General features: G+C 43.4%; 1 protein-coding gene across 6 annotated transcripts in view; it reads right to left on the reverse strand.

The window, feature by feature from the left end:
* The window catches only part of Tab2 (TGF-beta activated kinase 1 (MAP3K7) binding protein 2), a 53,338-nt gene extending 47,537 nt beyond the window's left edge, over positions 1-5,801 (reverse strand). For 4 of the 6 annotated variants that reach the window (XM_021627367.2, XM_060373377.1, XM_021627369.2 and 1 more), the window contains exon 1: positions 5,663-5,800. The gene's annotated coding sequence lies outside the window, so the exon portion shown is untranslated. Of the gene's footprint in view, positions 1-4,954; positions 5,167-5,662 lie in introns of all 6 variants that reach the window. The other 2 variants (XM_021627368.2, XM_060373375.1) reach the window with 2 other exon arrangements.
* Between the last annotated feature and the right edge of the window lie 11,914 nt (positions 5,802-17,715).

A 17,715-nucleotide genomic window follows, 5' to 3' on the forward strand; every position in this document is an offset into this window, starting at 1 on the left:
CATGAACATTTAAGTATACAAAGACTGGTTACTGTTAAAGAAGGCGTTGGGATATTTTCCCCTCAGGAATGGAAGTAAATGACTGGGTCATTTAGTTCAGAATGAGCATAGATCAGCAGTTCCACCAAAACGGCCTTAAAAAGATTAAACGACCTTTAAGTTAGTTAAGGTATATAATTATGCACAAATTATTTTTCGGTGTTGCCTTTAAAGGCTGCTATATCCCATGGGAGTGGCAGTACATGCCTCTTACTCCACCTACTATGAAGGCTGGAGCAGAAGTACAAGTTAAGAGGTCAGCCAGAACATTGTCCCAAAGTAAAAAAACAAAAAAAGGACTGGGCGCTACCCTAATGGTAGACTCTTAGCGTGCATGGGGTTGGTTCTCCATGCAGGAGGAGGTACTACCACCTCACTTCCTGTTCATGTCAACAGCAAAGGAGCAGTTAATAACTGCCTACCTGCAAATAATGCATCCCTTTTGATTTCTAGAATTCTTTCTCAAAAGTTTTGCTAGACTAAGAACATGGCAGTTCTAAGATGTTACCTAACAATTTGGGCTATGCTAAGACTAGCCGCTCAGCCAGGCTTACATCTCATCACAACACTGGAGAAGGGCTGCAGTGAGCTCTAGGCCAACCTGAGGCACATGGCAAGCCTCTAGCTCAAAACAAAACTCACACTCAACAACTTGAGTCACCTTTCAAACACAATTTACTGACAAGAGTGGTGGTGCAGGGCGTGGCAGATCACGCCTTTAACTTGTGGCAAAGGCAAGCAAATCTCTTGTGTGTTCAAAGCCTGCCTGGTCGACACAGTGAGAGACCCTATCTCAAAACCACAAAAATAGCAGCGGTGGAACAAACGACGACCATTACAGACCATTCGGCATTCGCTCTGCTGAAGTCCTAGCTAGGGGCCATCCCTGAACTACACGTGAAGAAGCAGCAAGGAGGGAAGACATGGTCTAGCCTGAGGAATTCAATTTAGTCATTTCCCACTGTTATAAAGAATGGCTATTCTGTTTTTCTTCAGAATCTCATTCACAAGTTGCACATTTCACCTTTGTAAATATTTTCTTTAATATAAAGTCTCTGAAATACCCTAGTTTATACAGTAAAGGAGAGAAAGTGACAGGTCAGCATTATACTGAACATCTTCTATGTGCCACATGCACGGACTGTGCTCTATGTCGGAAGTGTCGGCATGAACTGGAATTTTATACAGTACTTGCTGTCCATTTGCCAAAGTGCTTAGATCCAGTTTATCAACCTAATTGACGGACCCACAATGCTCCTTCAGAAGAAGGCTGTAACAGTATCCCTGTGTTATGTCTTTCAACTCTCCAGAACACGCCAGCGGCAGACAGTCTTAATGAACATTCTACAGGCGAGGCTGCTTTAAGTAGCCACCTGAAATGTGGATTTACAAAGTCTACACAGTACCGGTAGCGTTTGCTGCAGTCACCAACACAACCATCTTCATTTTGCAGAGTTCCAGAAAGGCAGCAAACAAACACGGCACAATTTACCCACACCCTATTGCACATAACTTGCATATAAAGTGCATCACTTCATATCAGAAACTGTAGACAATTTATTTTACAGATGAGAAAACAGGCTCAGAGAAGCTGAGAAACCATAACTGGCCCTAAATCAAGGGCAAAGTAAGTAGGTGGCCAAAACTAGGATTCAAACAAGGGTGGTAAATTCCAGAATTTTCTACTGAATCACAAAGTAGCTTTCTAAAGTACTAACAATAGGAAATCCCTACTAACTGAAACTCTGTAACAATTTGTAATTCTGAAGCACAAATATAATTTTGTTTCCAAGTTATAAAGGATATTCTTAGTCTAAGAAAAAAATGTCATTGGATCTCATTGCAGATCTCAGATCAAACAAGCTATGTCCATCGCTCAGTTTGCCTGTTTTCTTTCTCCAGTGTTTCTTCCCCTCCCCACACACATTTTACTTGTTTATTATGTCATCTACCGCTAACATGTAAATTATATGAGAACAGACAATTTTATCTGTTATTCAGACTGCATCTCCAAGATGTAGAGGCGTCCCAGACACCACTAGTGGTGTTTAATGAAAACTTGGTACACCAAGCCAGGCTGTAATCCCAGCATTCTGGGAGGCAGAGGCAGGAGGATCTCTGTGAGTTTGAGGCCAGCCTAGGCTACACCAAAAACAAGGCAAAAACAAAAACAAACAAACAAAACCCTTGGTACACAGTAGGACCTGCAACAATCATTAGCACCGTTCGTTCTCTTTACTAGCCAGGGCACCATGCCTGTAGTACTAAATTCTGAATTGGAACTGATGATTAAAAACACGGAGCACAACATTAGGAGACCAGAGCTCAAATCAAGACACCAACTCAAACAAACAAACAAACAAACAAACAAACTGAATGAGGTCAATGACATAGTCACATTCAGTGAAGCCTAATATTTGAAATACACTAGAAGGTGGAGGTGAGGAGCTACATAAATTCAGTTTTGAATTAATGTACTTTAAAACTGGTAAAACCTAAAAATATCCCAGAGAATCTTCAAACATCAACTTGTCAGCTAGCAACACTCAAAGAGTCAAGAGAATCTAAATGAAATACCTAACTCCCCTCCCATTTCCTTTAAAAAATATCTAGCCGGCTGAGAGTAGGTACAGCACCACTTACAATCAACAGGCTGTTTTGAGAGATTAGGAACACTTAGAAAATGAAAGACAGAGCCTTCCCCTTAATGGTGGCCTTGCATCATGAGTTTAGGAACTAACCAAAGAAAATGCAGAGGAGTACCCAGCAACTCTGAGAGTACTTCCTTAAGGGGTTTGCCTTTCTGAGTATGTGTGCTCTTGATTATTTTTTTTTTTAAAGGATCAGAATAATTAGGGCATAAAATATTAAAATACTGGCAAATACTTGGGGAGTATAAACCAAAGGTCAATAATATGAGCAAACATTTAATTTTCACTTTGCTTCAGTATCTCCAAATTTCTAACTATGTGAGTACAGTGGTAAATGAAGACACACACGGCTTGGGAGAGCTATCAAACGAAAGAAACGTCCTCACTGCAGTCCCGCAGTCACTCTGCTGTACTTGGAGGGCATCTGCACCTCCACTTCCACACCACTGCTAACTGTTCATCCAGTCTCTGTTAGCATCTTCCTCCCTGCTCCTGTATTGCGCTGTCTCTATCACTGCATAACCTGATTTTGAAGAGTTATTAAAGATAGCACAAGTCAACTAAAACAAAAAAGCACACGAACGGGGCACGTTAATCTGGACAAGCAGGGCTATAACGAAATCTAAAACTTTAACCTACGAGCCTTACAGATTAGAAACATTTTCAGGGACTTCAAAAAAGGCAGTAAGGCAAAACTTCTTTTCTGAAGTTTCCTGATAGTCATAAAAATAAGCATCTACTGAGTATGTATGTGTGCATAACTTCAGTTTCAGGAAACATCCTACAAGAGCTTTTCTATCACACAACTCCTAACAAGCCATCTCTAGACCTTACACCTAGCTCTCCGAATGAAGGCGGTTCACTGATACATAGTACAGGGCTCTGGAAGGGTTCTTTGGGACTTCTTACACAGGTGCAGAATGAAGCGTCCAGACACAACAGCAATCATGTTAGCACCTTTGCAGAGTATAAAACACTCGCCATCGTCTAACCTAGGCGGCACCCACCTACTCTGCAGAAGCTGCCTCTTTTCATGAGGTAGGTCTTAACTACACAGCTTAACGAAAGGCAAGGGCTTCTCTCCACACAACATCTAACACAGGTGGCCCATTAGGTCAGATGCAGTTGATTTAAATTTGCTTTTCAAGAAGCACATTATTTGCATCTCTGATCATTTCATCCACTTATTAATGAATTACACAAATGCAGGCTCTATATGAGAACTCACAGAGAACGTCTTTAACAGTGCTATTTCATAGTGTCCTTTGGAAACCATTTCTAACTCAGAAAAAGCTATTTCATGAAACAAAAAGGAAAATGAAGTGATGGCATATATTCACTGGATAACATAATAATTAACATATTCAGCTTTCAGTTTGATTCCTTAAGACAGAGAACATAAAGCACTCTCTATTGCAAACTGGTGCAGGGGGCAAGCAGAAGTTCTGAATCATTGGGATTTTTGTTCTGTTTCCTGTTAATACACGGAGAGTGCCACCATTCAACATACTCATTCCACATACGTTTTAAAAGCTACAGAATCCTTCCTGGACTAACTCAGCTCTCAACTCATGAATCTGAAAATTTTCCTAAGGATTCAAATTAGAGAAGGCAGCTAGCGCACATAGTAAGATAAAAAGGAACTTTTCATTTATTAGAAATGCTTATGCTTTTAAAAAAGTTTTCAACTGTCATGTTTATAAAGAAATCATGGGTTCGCCTTTACAAAGATCAGGGTATTTTTGAAAAGGTGTCAAAACTCTGCTATTCTACTAAGAGTGTGGTTAAACAGTGGTAACTGAAAGCCAAAAGAAAAATCTAATCTGTACCCACTGAAATTCTTGGTGAAATCTGAAATTGCATGAGCAACAGCTTTTTTGAATATGCTAAGAGAGAAACTAATTCCTTTTAAAAAATGTCAATCAACCTGACCCTAAAATTTGACACTTTACTAATTTACCTTGAACTAACAAAATGGATGCAAAACCATATACTGCCTGGCTTTTGCTTGGAATACAGCGTCAGTGTCCAAGAACTTTCCAATGAATAAACTCCTCCAGTGCTTTGGGCAACCCCATTTTCATGACACTAGAATACCAGCGCCCTGGAGCTGCAAATCCCCTCCACTCTCCTGGAAACCCCTCTTATCAGAAACATTTGAAGAATTCCTCCATAACAATTAAGCTGACTTGAATGGAAACTCAGCTTCTCAAATATACTATATATGGAATGAAACTTGGCCAAACACGTAAATACAAACTCACATGCTCCCTGAAACTGCTGGTCTACGACTCTGCGGGCACAGTCCCACAGCACAGACAGATCCACCTGTCACCTGTCAGCAAGGCCCAGAGACCCTCGCAACGCCTCCCGCTCTCAGCCACAACCTCACGTCCAGAGGAGAAGAGCCCGGGGGGGGGGAGCTCTAAAGGGGCCACCTCGTCACCGCGGGGCGTGCTCCCCGTTCCGAGGAAGGCTGCAGAAAAGCAAAATCGGAAAGGAAAGGGAGCGATGTGCTTCCTCTTTACCCTACACTTCACTTCCCTGGCTCTCCCTCAGCTCTCGGGGGAAGGGGGTCCCAAGCCCGCGTTACCCAGACCGGGTGCCCCCAAGGTGTCTGGCGCCCTCCCTCCCACCTCCGATCCCAGGCCCGGGGGCGGGCCGGGGGCAAGGCAGCCCACCCCGGCTCCCCCGGCTCCGGCTGCCGGGCAGGCCCGGTCCCCCTCCCCCGGCGCCCCGGAGCCCAGGCCAGGCCCTGCGCTCCCCGCCCCCACCCGCCCTGCAGGACTCGGGGGCCTCCCCGCGCCTCGCCGCCGCGGGCAGGACCGGGGGCGGCGAGGGCGAGGGCGGCGCGGGCGCCCCCACCCACCTCCACGGGGCCCCGCGCACGGGCCCCGCCGGCCCCCGAGCCGCGGCGGGCGCGGGGCGCGGGCCGGGGCCGGCGCCGAGGCCCGGCGGCGCCGTCCGCTTACCCTTCGCCGCCGCCGCGGCCTCCCCCTCCTCCTCGTCCGCCGCCGCCGCCTCTCCCACCGGGGCAGCCGTCTCCCCCGTCGTCGCCGCCTCCGCCACCACGGCCGCCGCCAGCGCCGAGTCCACCCGGCAGGGGGGACGCCTCAGCCCGCCCGCCCTCCCCGCTCAGCCCCCGCCGCCGCCGCCAAGTCCCTCGGCCGCCGCCGCCGCTCGCGGCTGAGGGGGAGGGGAGGGGGCCGGCCTGGGGCGCCCCGCCGCCGGCGCCCGCCGCGGATCAAAGCGCTGGCCCGGGCGGCGTCGCCGCGGCCCGCTGCTCGGCTCCGGCTCGCTCGGCCGCCCTGCCGCCCTCCGCCCCCACCCCCCGGCCGCTCGCCTGCCCTCCCCCCACCCCCCCGGCTCTCGCTCGCCCTCGCCGCGGCTCCGCCAGCCCAGTCCGCATCAAAATACGGCCACACAATATGGCGGCGCGGCGGCCGCCAAACACCGCGAGATCTCAGGCGGCGGCCGCGGCCCGGGCCTCCCTCCGCCGCCCCGTCCACGCCCCGCCTCCGCCGGCCGCGCTCCCCGCGGCGGAGGCGACGGTCGCTCGCGCGGGCCGGGCTGCTGGGCGGGCAACGAGCCGCGCTCCGACCCCGCGCCGCGCCGGAAGCGGGTGGCGGCCCCGCTCGGGGCGGCGGGCGGCGAGGCCTGCGGGCCGACACACCCCCTCGGAGCCCGGCGGCGCCCCGGGACGCACGGCGGGGCGATGCGCGACGCGTCCCGGGAGCCGCCCGAGCGGAGCTTGGATCGGGCTCCGGGCTCCCCTCGCGCGGCCGGCGGTGGGGTGGGGGAGCCAGGGCCGGTTTCGATTCTAATTGCGCGTTCCTAGAAGTCCTGGAGGCAGAGCCAAGGACGCCTCAGCTTTGGGGGAGACGGGGCACACTTCAAGTGTTATCTTCTTAAAGATGCACGTGTTTGATTCTTCCCTCGGGGGAGATGTTCGACGTTCAAATGTCTCCTCGCAATGCAAAATGTTTATATATGTATATTAAAAAGATGGCAGTTTTCTGACCCTGTCGTGAGTGTGCATGTCGCTGCCAGTTTCTTCCTTGAAGAAACTCTTAGTCCCGAGGAAAACCCCAAAGGACTATTTTATTACTCTGCTTTCAGTATAAGCCCCATAGGTGCGGATCTTGATTGTTTTAAAAATTCATTTAAAAAAACATAAATATAACCCTACCACTTCCCTTTTCGCACACATTTAAAAGAAATATCTGAAATAGTTGGATTGAAATAAAAGTTTCAATCCAAAACTTTCAGCTCTTCAGAAGTCAGAAGTGCTAATGATTTATAACATTGAAACTTTAAAATTTTCCCTCGGTTGGAGATGACATTAAGAAAAGTAAAAGTGTATATTTAAAAAATATTTGTGTGTGAAGTAAATAATTTACATAATAGATGCTGCTTTCATTAATTCACAGTAATAGGAGATTTTGAACCCTAATACTTCACAGCAGTTCCCTGAGTGAGGAATTATTTCCATATTAGTATAACAAGTAATGATTTTTAGATAAATCAAATCAATTAAATAATCTACCTCTCTTAAACTAAGGCATAACGCCAACATGTACTTTTGAAATAATAGAATTAGGTACTTTAAGAAACAGTTTCTGTTAGAAATTTGTTTTATGGAATATACATGTACACATTTTAATAGAAATAGAATATTTTCTATATAAAGTTAAATGTGATGGATGTGAGTAGGTCCAATCTAAGAACGAGTGAAGAAAGAGAAGATGTGTGCAACTTTGAGGAGCTTGGACCTCTGTCTACTAAAGCCTCAGAGCTGTGTGCAGGAAATTCTATGAAAGAACTAACCTGTTTTAAAAATATCAGCTATGTGGTGAGAACAAAGACTGTGACCTCCTCATGCAACTCGGGACTCCAAAGTTGATCTCTTACTGGACGAGAAAAAGTTAGAAAGTGTATTACTGGGATAACTGGTGAGGCTGGGTACGGACTACAGATAGAACGTAAGTATTGTGTTATCCTTGGCCTTCCTGAATCTGGTCTGCGTGATAACACTCTTAAAAAAACACTGAACTATGAAAAGGGGTAAAAGGATATAATAGAAAACTTTCCCCAAGTGAGCTAGAAAAAAAATAAGCGTGTATGTTCTGTGTATGCGCGTGTACATTCACATCTGCCATATGCATACACAGTGATGATGAAATTTAAATCTTTGCCCATCCGGTATTTTAAAGTTGAAGTTCATGAATCTAGGCCATTTGTAATGTCTTGCAATGTTTTGAACGTTTGGTTGTGAGCCTAGCCTTTAATGTTTGACATCCCTCCAGTTCCCAAGATCTCTCAAGCCCAAAAGATCTCGAAGTTTTTTGATAAGTTTGACATTGTTACAAAATAAATACTTTTTAAAAACCAGTCTGGGCTGGAGACTCATTGCTCAGTGGTAGGGCATGTGACTGTGTGAGGCTCTGGGCTTGGTCCTTAGCACAGCAAGAGCAGAACAAAAATAGAAGAACTTTACACTCCTGGGGTTTCCTTATCTCAGCAAGAGGAGACAGACAGTGAACTCGGGATAAATATCGGTCCTCTTAGTTTCTTCCTACTAACAGACTGGAAGTGTGGGTCATCTAGGTATTTCTTCTAACGTTTTCAATCTATTTGATTTGGAACATAAATGGCTAGAATGCTTTTATGTATTTGATAAATGTCTTTTCTATGTTTAATGGGTTGGTGACTAGTCATCTCTTGCCACAAGACTGTGATGAAAATAAGAACAGTCTGTGACTGCCAGGTGTTCTCTGTGATGACTGTAGGGAATCGCATTCGGCGTTGAAGACCATCTCAGTGAAGTTCTGTGATTCTTCCTACTGTAAGCGCTGGCTGCCTGTGACTGTTTAAATCAAGTTAAAATCCCTACCACAGTTGCACACGTTTCAAGTGTGCAATGAACCCCGTGTTGCATCTTCACAGAAAACGCTGTTCAACAGAACCGGTAGCGGAAGAGCTTACGCTTATAAACAGTGTCTGCACAAGGTGGACGGTGCGAGTCAGCGTAGAAGCTTAGGAGAGCAGAGATTGCTTTGCAGGGAGTGGGAGTAGGAGAAGCAGGGCAAGATTTAAGGGGAAGGTTGTATGTGACAGGCAGAGATGAAGCAAGGGGGTCCCAGGCAGTGACAGCTTGAACAAAGCAGGAGAGGTGCGAGAGACACTCAATTCTGTGTATCTCTACCGTAAAAGATGTAAGGGAAGGCAGGGCTGCATAAAAACACACATGCCGAGCCCAGCCTGTTCACAGGCAGCGAGAGAGGCCTGTATGTAGACAAGAGAAAAGACATGGTTAAATAAATGGTTCTTTAAGAGGGATGCTCTTCATGGCTGTCAAGACACCTCAGTTTGGTAAAGTGCTTGCTGGACAAACATGAAGACTGATCCCCAGACCCCACACAATAAAATCAAGGCGATACAGCACATATCTCTCTATTCCCAGCACTGGAAAGGCAGAGAGAGACTGCTCCCTGGGGTTTGCTGGAAAGCTTCTAAAGACATTGACCTCCCTCCAACAAGGACATTGATTGAATTAGCAAGGAAGCCACAGATTGTATGGCACTGAAGTAGCCCAAATGAGAGACACTGAGAAGTTGCTATAGTGTGGCCTATTATTAAGATTGTCTTCCATGGCATTTGGCAAATCTTGCTTTAAAATGGCTTAAGTAATGAGACACAATGGTGCACAGCCATCCTCAGTTCCATACCGAGTTAAAGGACAATCTAACCTAAAACATCTTATTAAATAATATAGGAATTCATATCTCACAGACATAGGATTTCAAAACAGAGTAGACATCAGTCTGAAAAATTCTGAAGTGCAATAATACAGTCAACATCTGGGTTCTTTCCATTTCTGCTCTGCTGTTTTGAGCCTTCATATCATTTTTCAGGCAATAAGATGATGGTTCTCGTAATGCCAGGCACCTGGAATGGTAATCTCTAGAAGGAGGAGCAGGAGAAGAAAAGAAGAGGAGTACAAGGAGGAGGAGAAGGAAAATAGAAGAGAAGAAGAAGAAGGAGAAGGAGAAGGAGAAGAAGGAGAAAAAGAAGGAGAAAGGGAAGGGAAAAAAGGAGGGAAATGTTTCCTCAAATGGCTTTCCTTTTGTGATGGTCAGTCTTGACTGGCAGCTTGATGGGACTTACCTATGAGACACACCTCTGGGCAGCTCTATGGGATTTTCAGAGAGGTTTAACTGAAGCGGAAAGACTTGCCTTGATGTGGGTGACACAATCTCCTGGCCTAGGGGTTCAGACAATCAAAACGGGAGGGTGAGCTGAACACCTCCATTCATCCCTCTGCTTCCTGCCTGGATGCAGCATGACCAGCCACGCCTTCCTTGGGGTGATGGATTGTACACTCAAGCTTGAACTGAAAACCTTCTCCTTCCTTAACTGGCTTTTGTCAAATATTTTGTTATAACACAAGAAAACTAACTAATATAGCTCCCTTCTCCCAGCTACTTCCCTTTCCCTTCCCCTGGATCATATCTGAACTACAGACTAGTCTCTGGTTCTCATGATGAAACAGTTTTTGAAGAATAAAGATGGGGAGGTAAAAGCCAAAGAGACCCCTGAAGGCTTGGGCCAAATGAGTTAGGAACATAGGAAAAGAAGCGGCTATGAGAGGAAATGTAGTTCCTGTAATGGTTCTGGTTTGGGGATGGCAGAGATGAGTAGTGGGGGATGGGGATGGGAGAGGAAGGAGATGAAATGATCAGTCTTGATCATCCAAGAGAAGTATATAGGAACAACATCAAAGGCACAAAAAGAATGGTTAACTTTTAGGGGAGCCATATTTTTTTCGGAGACAAATCTAAGAAAGGAAGAAAATTGCAAAATGTGTGTGTTTGTATGTGCATGTGCAAACAAAGCTATTGCTAAGATTTATACACATATCTGTGCAGGCCTAGAATAACAAGATGATTCTGAAGAACAAAGCTGGAAGACTTACCCTACAAAATTTCAAAGCTCATTATGAAGCCCAGTAATTGAGACAGTGTGGTATTGGCAGAGGGCTAGATGGATATACCAAAGGAATATAATAGAGAATCCAGAAATAGAACTCGGGAGCTTGATTTACAACAAAGTCCCTGCCACAGTTCAGCGAGGAAAGGATAATATTTTGAACAAATGGTGCTGGAGCAATTGGCTACCCATCTGGAAAAAAAGGATATTTGACTCCTACCTCACTCCATATACACTAATTAGTTCAAGATGATCACAGACCTAAGTGGGAAAGTTTTTAAATAAGTTTGTACCAATCAAAAGATATGATCAAGAGAGTGGGTTGGGGAGAGAGACTATATTTCAATATACACATCTGGATAATGGACTCGTATCCAGAGTCAGCAAAAAGAATTCTGTGAAGCAATAAGAAAATCAACCATATCAAATTTTAAAATGAGAAAGGCTGTTGTTGTTATTGGAGGTTTTTCTTCTTCCTCCTTCCTCTCTTTCTTTCTTTCTTTCTCTTTCTTTCTTTCTTTCTTTCTTTCTTTCTTTCTTTCTTTCTTTCTTTCTTTCTTTCTCTCTCTCTTTTTTCTTTCTTTCTTTCTTTTTGAGATAAGATCTTATGGTAGTTCAGTTTGGCCTTGACTTTGCTATGCAGCCAAGGCCAGCCTTAAACTCCTGACCCTGTGACTCTCACATGCTGGGATTGTAGATGCGCATCACTGTTGCTGCCTAAGAAAGACTTCAGAAGAAGCACTCTACAGAGGTGATTTTTCATTGGCCAACAAATACCAGAGAAATGCTCACTATAACTCCTTACAAGAGAAATGAAAATAGCAATGAAAGATGCAGAACAGCCCAACATTTTGGTTTTGTTTATCCAGAAAACTCTAATAAATCTGGTTGTCACATGTCTATTAAAAACACGTGCATGAATATTCATAACACATATATTCATATCAGCAAACCCGAAAGGCTCATAGCATCCTTACCTGCTGTACCATTTTGCCAGCTATATTTTTATTCTTTTTCAAAAGTTGTGTGCATGTATGTGTGTGTGCATGCAAGCTACAACACATGTATGGTCAGAACATAACTTTGTATAGTCATTTCTTTAACTTTTGCATGGGGATTGAACTCAGGTTATCAGTAGACTTATACAGAAAGCGCTATCTATCTATCTATCTATCTATCTATCTATCTATCTATCTATCTCTTATTTTTGGTTTTTAAAAACAGGATATCTTTGTGTAACAGCCCTGGCTGTCCTGGACTCACTTTGTAGACCAGGCTGGCCTTGAACTCACAGAGATCCACCTGCCTTTGACTCCTGAATACTGGGATTTAAGGGGTAGCCACCATGCCTGGCCTCTAGCATCCTTATTTTTCATATCCCTAAATTGATAATGCCACAAGTATTTGCTAAGAGAAAAATGATGAAATTGTGGTATATCCATACAATGAAATATTGCTTAGCAAGCAAACAGAATTGACTAATTCCTTTATTAATAATTAGTTGATCTTTCAAAAAGATTGCCAAGAAAATTCAAGGAAGCAGTAGAAAACATTTTTTCCCCAAAGAGTCATACTGGGAGCACTGGGTTTTCAGATGCAAAAAAAAAAAAAAAAAAAAAAAGGGTAAAAAAAAAGCATCTAAAACTCTACCTTATACTAGATACAAAAATTAACTTGAAATGGGTCATGGACCAAAATGTAAAAAATAAAAACATAGAAATAAATCTTGCCTGGACTTATCAACAGTTTCTTAGCTATAGTATCAAAAATACAAACTTAAAAAGAAAACCAGACATGCTGAATATTATCAAAATTTTAAAAACTTTTAATAATCAAGATAAATAATACCATACAGCCATATAAAAATTTGAACAAAATTGTTTGTGCTATCTTTATTCATAATAACAAGAAGCAGAAACAACCCAAGTACCCATCGACTAATGGATGAATAATAAAATGTGCCACACTCATCAGTACACTATTATTTCAGAATAAGGAGAAATGGGGTACTAGCCCGTATTGCACCATAAACTAATTTGAATGACGCAGCTAACTGAAACGTTAGTCATATTGAAAAATATGACAAACAAAAATTACATCTTAAAAACATGTTGCATGGCTCTGTTTACATGAATTGTCCATAATAGGTCAGCACACGCACGCACACACGCATGGATTAACAGTGGCCGGGGCTAGATAAGAAGAAAAAGCTAATGTGACTATCATTAGTACTGACTTTCTACTTTCTTTTTTTTTTTAATGATAAAAACGTCCTAAAATATTTGTTATGTTTTATCTTTATACTCTTAAAAAGATGGTTTTTATCCTACAAAAATTATATCTTAAATTGTTCCATATTTTAAAAGAGTGAACCAGTAAAATATTCAACAAAATAAATGGCATTCAGACATTGTGAGACTGCGGGGAGGGGCAGGCCAGACACGAAGGAGAACATGACCTCAATGCCGTTCTTTTGCTGTGAAGAGACACCATGACCAAGGCAACTCTTATTTAAAAAAAAAATCATTTAATTGGGGGTTTGCTTACAGCTTCAGGGGGCTAGCTAGTCCATCAGCATCATGACAGAGAGTGTGGAGGCTGTGGGCAGGCCTGGTGCTGGAGAAGCAGCTGAGAGCTACATCCTGATCAGCAGGGAGAGAGAGAGAGAGAGAGAGAGAGAGAGAGAGAGAGAGAGAGAGAGAGAGAGAGAGACTAGGCCTAATGTGAGCTTTTAAAACCTCAAAGTTCACTTCTAGTGACACATTTCCTCCAAAAGGCCACACCTCCTAATTGCTTCTAAACCGTTCATCAACCAGAGGCTAAGCATGAAAGTATATGGGGCTAGGGGGCCACTCTCATTCAAACCACCATCAGCACAGTAGCCACCTCCATGGGGAACAGGATGAGGAGTGTGGATCAAAGAGTGTCAAGAAGAAGCCAACCAGAGTACAGACACGCCCTATCCCTCCATCAGACCACCTATCTATGTTTATAGGTATGCAAAAGTTTATTGAGTTATACCCTTAAAGACAAATGTGATTAGAGAATCTACTTAATTTATTTTGTATTTCAGTAAGAGGGAGTATGAATAGTGACAGGATAATTAAACTTAGCAGAAGAGGGATGATAAAAATCTTTGGGGCCCCCATCTCGTCAGATATATGCAAGCAAGATCTTTTCCCCAGTCTTGGGAAAGGGATGGGAAGCGACGTGAAGACAGAGAGCTAGCCCTCATCCCTGCCGTAACTCTCTCTAGGGTAGACGGGTGCACGTTGCCTGGGTCAGGATTTCTGTTGCTGTGATAGAGCACTGTGACCAAAGGCAACTGTGACAGAAGTGACAGCTTGGAGTCCATTATCCAGGGAAGTCAGGCCAGGGACCCAGAGCAGAGACCCGGAGGCAAGAACTCTGTGTAGAGGCCATGGAGGAATGCAGTTTACTGGCTTGCTTTTTTTTTTTGGCAGTTTATTGGCTATGTTGCGCTCTTGTCCACCTCAGGACTACCTGCTCAGGAGGTGGCACCCACTGCAGTGAGCTGCATTCTCTCTAACATCAATCCTTGAAGAAGAAAAACTGGGCTACAGCCTTGGGTATAGTACAATCTTACAGAGGCATTTTCTCAAGCTTCATCTCCCCATATACTCTACCTTGTGTCAAGTTGCCAAAACAAAGCAAAACTCAAACCAGCAAACAAAACCAACCAGGGCACAGTGTGCCTATGTTTTGTGATGTCACTCTGGAAAGAGGTGCCAGAGGTTGTGCTGGATGACTTTAGAACTTCTCCCAGAGAATAAAAATCAGTGGTCCCTGTTGTTCATCAGCTACCCTTTGCCCTAGGACTAGACTTGAAAACAGATTAAAAGGACTTGTCTTTTGATCTTGGTCTTTCTTCCCCATATGCCTTATCCATTTCCATGAAAGGTTTCATTTGTGATGGTTTCTATCAGTATAAACAATGGATCCCAGGTTATAATTGCCCCCTACTTGTAAGCAGGACTCAAGTGTTAACTGTGTGTGCTTGCATTTAATTGGCAAGACAACTTCCTGACCTCCAATTCTTTAGTTTCAAATAGAAGTGCTTTGAATTATCGACATTAGTGGTAGCAATTGCTCTGTTATTTGTGAATATTATATGCTTTCTGTTCCTTTCAGGATTGTGCATTAAACCCAGCCCTAGGGAAGCTCAGGCAGGGAGATGGAGAATTTGAGATTAGCCTGGGCTATATTGTGGCTCAAAAACCAAACCAAACCAAACCAAGCCAACCAACCAACCAACCAACCAAAAACCCTACTATCATCAACAACCTTGTGAGGTACTATGGATAGAATCTAGGATCTAGTAGATGCTGAAGAACATACCATGAGTGAGCTACACCCCAGCCCAGGACGCTGTAACCCAGAGAGACCCTTCTCCCTCTAAGTTGCTTTGGTCATGGGGTTTTATCACAGCAATAGAAAGGTAACAAATGTACCATAAGTGCAAATGAATAAAGTCAACTAAGCTGAGCAAAGGACAGGTTTGATTATTGCTGTATTTTGAATTTTTGTTGTTGTTGGGGTGGTGTTGGGATTTGAACCTAAGGACTTGTTCATATTAGGCAAACATCCTACCACCAAGCTACACTGGGAAGAGGGCTCTGAAAGGAAGAATAATGTTGAGACTGGAGCTAGGTTAGGATTGGAATGACAAACTCCATCAGACGAAACTTTTGTTAGAAGCACAAAATGATGGACATGTGGAAGTGTCACAGCAGTTCTGGGCCCGGGAAGAATGCCGTGAATATCGCTGCAACTTCCTAATCTTCACATGGGAACTGTACGACCTGAGCCACAAGAAGGACCATATCGATAATATGTGTTATTTAAGAACTTTTGTAAGGGGGGATTTTGTTGTTGCTAGTGTCTTTTGGTGTGTGAGACAGGGTCTCACGCTGTAAGACTAAGCTGACCTGGTGCTCAGTATGTAGACCAGGCTGACCTCAAACTTTCAAGTCTTCTTTTCTCAGCTTCCCAAGTACTGAGATTACAAGCATGGGTCATTATGCATTTGCATGTGTGAACGTGTGTGTGTGTGTTTGTGTGTGTGTGTGTGTATCTTTAAGAATAAGGTGATAGCCAGCAAGATGGCTCAGCAGGTAAAGATGGTATCTCCAAGATCCATGTAAAGGTGGAAAGGACCATTTTCTAACAGTTGTCCTCTGACTCCTGCTTACACACTCTTCCTATCTCATGCACACTCATTCACAATAATACTATTAATAATAAATTAAAAATAAGTTCAGCTGAAGAGATGGCTCAGAGGTTAAGTGCATTGGCTGTTCTTCAAAAGATCCTGAGCTCAATTCCCAGCAACCACATGGTGGCTCAGAACCATATATAATGAGATCCCATGCCCTCTTCTGAGGTGCAGGCACACATGCAGGCAGAATAATGTATAAGTAATACATAAGTAAATCTTTAAAACATAAGTTTAACAGATACATACCATACTGGGGAAATACAACGTGTACAATGGCAGGGTCAGTCTTCTACACATATTCCAACTGTCTTCCTTGGGCTCAGCATCATCCCAGAGGCTGCCTCCATTGTGGTGAAAATTATATTTAATAGAGACTGAATTAAATCCGAAATCATAAAGGTTATTGAAACCATAAGGAAAAGTTTCACATGATAATAAGAAACCAAAAGAAAAGAATACAGAGCTGGAGAAACGGGTCAGTGTTTAAGAATGCTTATCGTACTTGCTGTGGATCCGGGTTTGGCTCCCGGCACCCATACCGGCGGCTCACAAAGCAGGCAGAACGCCAGCTCCGGGATGCTGGCACCCTTCTCTGGCCTCTGAGGGCGCCAGCATGCACATCTAAACAATCAAACACATACGCACACACATGATAAAAAAGTAAATAAGAATTTAAAAAAATATTTACCTCCCCCCAACTCTTAGATTTGGAACAACACCTAAGCAGCTGGAGGGCTTTGAAAACAAAGCAAAATTAAAAAATAAAAACATTACTAATGGCTAATAAATACAGAAAAACCAGTTCAGCTGCAGTAGTCACTTCTGCTGAAACAAAATCGGAGGAAATTTGTTTGCCTATTAATGGTAAAGACAAATCTTGGTGCTGGCGTAGCGAAGACATGGATAGTCTTATGTCCTGCTGTGGGAGTGTGATTGGTATCAGCTTTCTGCATGGCAGTTTAACAACAGGAATTGGAATTTCAAGTATGCAAACAGTTTAACCTAGATAATCTATTTCTAGGAAGAAGAAAAGAAGTGGGTATGTATTTGAAGATATAACCCTCTATATTTCTTATCATAGTTAAAAATTAAGAAAGAAAATTGTGTGTCTTAGGTGATGAGTTAAGTTAAGGTCCATTGACATACTAAAATATGATGCAGTAGTTTAAAAAGGAACTATACACATTGGCATGAAAAGATGATGCACTACTATTATGAGTGATGAAATTAGGTAGATTTCACAATTTTAAAAATGACACCCTCTGGTTCCCTTAAGGAGATGACTGTGTATTTGAAAGGTAATATGCATGGAAAAGTCTAAAAACAGATTCTAAAACATAAAAGAGATTGTCTTTTGGTATGGCCACTTTGGGAGTAATCTTTATTTTTATACCTTTTTAGTGGCCCTTTCTCAGTTTTTAGGGGTGTGTAGGATTGTATATAGGTAAATTAACAAAACAAAACTCTCCACAGGTTCTTTCTTATTCCACCCCTCCAACCCTACTGCCTTTGCTTAACCAAAACAGGGAAACTGAAGTTTTTAAAAACGACTCTTTTTTTTTTTGCACATTCATATTTTTTCCTGTCAATGTCAGTAGGGAAACCTTTAGAAATCATAAAATATTCCGAGAATTTGGAACAAAATGACAATCACAGAGTACTAACCTCATTTCCAAGATGGTTAAATAAGAGCTGGAGGGAAAGGAGCCCCGGCAGGAGAGAGGACAGGAATTTGAGCAGTGCTGGCTTCAGAGTCTGCTCCTTGGAGGGGGTTGGGTGGGAGAATCGAAGAGAACT

This window comes from Meriones unguiculatus, chromosome 20 (genome assembly GCF_030254825.1).
Source record: "Meriones unguiculatus strain TT.TT164.6M chromosome 20, Bangor_MerUng_6.1, whole genome shotgun sequence".
Lineage (NCBI taxonomy): Eukaryota > Metazoa > Chordata > Mammalia > Rodentia > Muridae > Meriones > Meriones unguiculatus.